Source organism: Pieris rapae, chromosome 1 (assembly GCF_905147795.1).
Source record: "Pieris rapae chromosome 1, ilPieRapa1.1, whole genome shotgun sequence".
In the NCBI taxonomy this organism is placed as follows: domain Eukaryota; kingdom Metazoa; phylum Arthropoda; class Insecta; order Lepidoptera; family Pieridae; genus Pieris; species Pieris rapae.
This window is the reverse complement of record NC_059509.1, coordinates 7,476,864-7,482,581: the sequence shown is the minus strand read 5'-3', so window position 1 is coordinate 7,482,581 and position 5,718 is coordinate 7,476,864.

Sequence of the window (5,718 nt, the reverse complement as noted above, 5' to 3'; positions counted from 1 at the left end):
AATTTTGAACCTTTAATATTTGTTTTGATTTCATATGCTTTTAGAAAAATATATAAGAAGTTTTATATAATTGTTTCATTCACAAAAAGCACAAGTTAAAGATATCAATTCGTTTACTTAATACTATATAATTTTTTTTTTTCTCTACGGTAATTTGCAATCAGCCCTAAGCCTATGAGCGAATTTGTTCTGTAGTACTATATAATATAATTAAGAAAAGAAACGTAATTTAATAGTTGCATAGTCTGATCACGTAGGAATCGAACAAAATAATTGTTCAAAGAAGTAAATACTTTTTTGTAATTAATGGTGTTTGCAAAGCAATTCACAGATTCACTAATTACAATAAATGGCTGGTCAGGTTCTGATGATAAATTAACGCCTAAAGATAATTATAACAAATGTTGCGTCTACGATAATTTATCATTTCAGTACTGTTTGAGCTCTAGTGATAACTAAAATATATGAAATAGTAGGTAAGATATAAAAAGATAATCTAAATAGGTTCTGAAAGGTTCAGAAGTAGGACCCCCAAGTGTAATTCCAGCTGTATTTGTTTTTGATCAAAAGTGGTCTTCATGCGTTACACATAATAGCTATAATATCTTATTTGGAAATTTAATTAGTGCCTGATATAGTTAAAATGCAAATATTTTATCCACCCTAATGCTATCTTCGGATTAAAATATCCATAAATTCACTTTTGATAGCATTTATTTGACGGGATGCAAGTTTTTTTACACCCGCAAAAAATTGCAATCTTATTTGACAAACCACCATAACGATTGAGATTGGATTTATATAAAAATGGCACCTATCGCACTTAGGATATATCATTAATTACGACTGACGTGAGGGTGTGATGAATTGAAATAAAAATACGTGAACTACATTCATTATAGAACATCTATTTATATTATTATTTCCTATACAATTTTCTATCCTCTTAGGCAATGGACTCAGATGAAATCGCGTATTTTGGTCTAATATATAACCACTTATTGGATGTAATTCATCAAGAACAGATAAAAGAGCCTACCTTATTACGTTGTAACCGATTTAGTAGATTGCGGCCATTACCGAAGGAGGCTTGAATTGTACAGATTTGAAATCAGTAGTCATAAAATCTGCGAAATTCTACCTGTATTTTACAAAAAGTATATTATATAAAAACTTCTTGAACACATGAAAAATAATATACTTACTTTAAAATTATAATTATTTTGGTAAGACCCTCTCGACTCATTAGGCAGTCATCAATCCCTATTCTGATTACATGGGACAGGTAGAGACGGAACGGAACATGGGTTACAGAAATTCAATTCAGATAAAAGAGATACATATAAACCACGTATCAGATCATTGATAACATATCTTCAGTATATGGATACTATCCATTCCCTTAACTTTGACGATATAAACTTAGAATAGCTCATTGTGTGTTAGCTGTCTCAAATAGTTTTTTGAGCTTTAGATAGATGTATTTCAAGGATTACAAATTTTAAAACCCAAATGAGTGGGAAACAGATTGTATGTCTTAATTCATTTTTTACATTTCTTCAATTCGTAAAACACACGTTTGAGATCCCTTGAGTAATAAAAGTGTTGCAACTATGTTCTTAATATCCTCATGTTTACCGGAGCAGTTAATGTACTCACTTCCACTTGGAAAAATATAACAATCTGTCGAGCTAACGTGTGAGTCACACGATCGTTTGAGTAATACAGTGTATTAAGGCTTTATTGAAAAGTTACGTTGGATAAGCTATCTTTAATAGTTGTATAATAAGTTATTTCTCATGTGAAGTGTCGCCTTGAACTAATAACGGTTGAGAAAGAAATACTCGGCGTAGAAAACTCTTCAGGTTTTTTTTTTAATTTTTAATAAAGCCGCTTTAATTTTACACTGTAAAAAATTTACATATGAAATGGGTATAATTTTGTTATTATGCTCTTATTTTATCTTATTGCTATTATGCAATAACAAAATTATCGTTTCTTTGTGTTCTGAATTATGGACTCTTTTTGAGTAAAATCCTTATTGCCTTAAATCCTGATTTTTTTTTCACCGATATCTGTTGTTAGCTTTCTTCATCCAATTCTCCCCAGAAACCTTAACTAAGTCGTCAGTCCATCGCTTTTGTGGTCTTTCCACGTTTCGTTTTCCAGGAGGTCCCGTCCAGCGGGTGACTTCGGCGTTTCATCTATTATCCGTGCACCTTGCAATATGGCCCTTTTCCATATCACTTTTTCACCCTGTTGTAGTTACTTTGAATTTACTTTACGGGTTTAGCGTTACAATTCTTAAAAGGCCGGTAACGCACTCGCGAGCCCTCTGGCATTGAGAGTGTCCATGGGCAGCGGTATCACTTAACATCAGATGAGCCTCCTGCCCGTTGCCCCGTTTTTATGAAAAAAAAAGTTTTTTCTTTGAAGAACTTTGCACTCCTTTGACATATCTACGTAAATTATTTAAGTTTTTTATACATATATGAATTTGACGAGATGTATACATACCAAAACTAATTTCATATTCAATTTCCTATGTAGTGAATAACATATGGATATAAAATAGTATTTATAACCATACGTAAATAAAAGATTTATAAAATATATTTCTGTAGAAGTAATTAAAAACTCTTTAGAAATGATAATGTTGTGCAACTCAAAACTGATTTACGAAGAATTAATATAGAGAAACTGCCTTCCGTCAAGTCGTGTATAAACACGGCATCATTATTTCATGCGCCCGTCGAATGTATCCCCCAGCAATAAAAACCTGTAACGTAGGTGACACACAGTTTTCTTTTTTTGATATAACGTGGGTGGAGAGTGCTTAGTCTTTTTAATATAATGTAAGATGCTACAAAAAGGGAGAACATAATAAAGTCATCTCGTACGTAGAAACCGTAAAAACAAGCTACTCGAACATTTAACAATATCCTTACATATTATAAAATGAAAACCCGGCCGCGTTTGTGTAGAAACAGTTTTTATACCACGAATAATTACTATACGACCATTAAAAAGGTTTATGTCAATAAATTATTATACTTTAATGTACTTCGACTAAAATTCAACGATTAATGTTGATGAGGTTGCAAAATTATACACGAAATCGATTTGGACGGAAGCTACTTAAGACCCTGTGCATTAATTTTTGATATTCATTTACAAATTCTTAATACCTCATAATTGAAGTATACGCGCAGCTGTTACATATTTTTTCAAACAATTTATTTGCGATTCTACAGAACCTTCGTAAATCCAGTGAGAATTTTCTGAATAATTTAATCATTTGTAATCTGGAATTGTGACCAAGTTTACGGGGCATAGAATGAAATACTCTGGAATTACAAGTAATATTGTAAGCGTAATGTTTTGTTGGTAATAATTATCACAATTACTCTATAATTCTGCATTAATTGGGGATTCTAAATTGAGTTAACTCAAGTTGCTCTTGAGTGAAACGGGTAAACATTTGCTTTTTAAGAGTAATTTAGCTCAAAATACCTAAAGTAAAAATATCATTAGTAGAGCGTTCCAATTCTAAAAAGGCTGACAATGAATGCAATCAGAAGATATGCCTCCGTTTAGTGTGCCGAAAGGCACGTTTAGTATTTTCTAGAAATTTTTATCTTTTTGCGAGTGAACTGCATTATCAAGCATGCATTGCATATTGCATATTACTGCTTACATCTTTAATCCATTTCTTTATTTCATTTAGCATTTTTCACCAGCAGCAATTAGGTAATACTCTTATCATTAAGCCCAGTTATTTAAGCTCACTTTGGGGGCAAAGTGATGGGGTGATTTCGAAAATTAGAATCGTTAAAAAACTACATTGTTTTACTAACTCACTAACATATCAAAAGATCTGTGTCATACTTCATGAAGTCCTGCACCTATACCGGTTTAAAAAAATGAAATAAAAGATTTTATTATGCCATACTTTATAAAGTACGTACAACACAGACCGCAGCTTAGAATTTTGTTACTGTATGTACATATTATTGTTACGAGCTAGACGATCGGATAGAAAACGCCGTAGATTTCTTCAAGGGTTTATTTTCAATTAAATCTATGAGGAATTTGTTTACACTAAAAAACCAGTCTTCATAACAATATTATAAATAATTTTTGTCAATGTTATAAAAAAAATAGAAGACATGAAACAGGTTTTATAATTTATGTGAAGCAACATGACTAACCTCCCAAACTTTTTTTTTTTATAGAACCGGGGGCAAACGGGCAGGAGGCTCACCTGATGTTAAGTGATACCGCCGCCCATGGACACTCTCAATGCAAGAGGGCTCGCGAGTGTGTTGCCGACCTTTTAAGAATTGGTACGCTTTAGATAACGGGTTTTAATTATCATATTAAAAGTTGGTATGTCATTGGTATGTCTTGAAACTCAAGCGATATGCAATGGAATATTGAAAACACTTTTATCAAAATACCATGAATTTTCTAAAAGAAAATTATAAAAGCTAAATTAACAAATCGAGGAAAAGGGTTTTTAACAAGTTTTTGCTCTGAGCGTATAATCGTATTATGATGTTCAAAGGGAGAAAAACGTCTCTCATTATATAGAAGATTATTATAATGAAAGGTACGCTTAATATCCTTCAATCTAGTACGTGATCCACAATAGTATGTGACGCGAGCTATTCACGTTGTCGCGATTGTCACAATGGGTGAATAAAGCTTTGTAATTAACGATTAATCATTACTAGGATGCGATTTCTTTATTTATATAGCCTATATGAATAAAGAATCGCATCCAGTTTTCGCTTCCATTGCACAGATTGAAACCCCGACAAAAGAATCATTGTTTTCTAGAAGACACAACTATAAGAAAACGTCTATTGTCGAAGTTACACCAATGTCGGATTTGCAGTCTTGGCCCCCTTACGCGCTTAGCCATGTCAGCAAAGATAACATTTATAGTGTATATACGTACAAGTTTTACATCTTTTATCGATATCCAAAATAATAACTGATGGTTCGTTACACTCTTTATGGTTTTCTCTAGTTTTTGGTTTTGTTTTAGAATTTTATTTGTATGTGCTCTAAGTGAATGTCATGTTTGCCTCTAAGTGCTTATCACATTAAAAATTGTATTTTGTCTTTGTTTTTACCAATGTATCAGTGTGCCAAGCGTTGGCAAACTTTATCAATAAAAAAAATAAAAATTATTAAAAGTTTTAATTTTATTAGCGATGAGATTATCATCGCTAAATTAAAAAGATTATAGGACACAAAGTGGTGTCTAGCATAATGTGCGCGAGCCTTTGGTACTTTGGCTTATCTAATGTTTTTATTGTATATCATTAGTTTTGTCACGTTTAGGTACAAAATATGTGTCCACCCCAGGGATGTGACATTGATTGCGTGATTAGCACAAAATGAAATATGTAGTAGGAATACTTTAGTAAAAGATACAGTTATAGTCCACTTTGAACTTTACTAAATCTATTTTGAAGATCAAATACGTGTCTCTATTTTTGAATTCGTGAACATTGGGTTTCTGTGGAAATGGCAAAAAAAAAAAACATTTTAATTTTATACTTTATTTCTTATACATGTAAATTTTATTGTTTAACAGCACATTTAACATTTATACTAAACAATATTTACAGCTTAATATATTGACAAATATTTGTATAATACATTCTTTGTTTATTATTAATAACTCATATAAAACATTTGAACGCT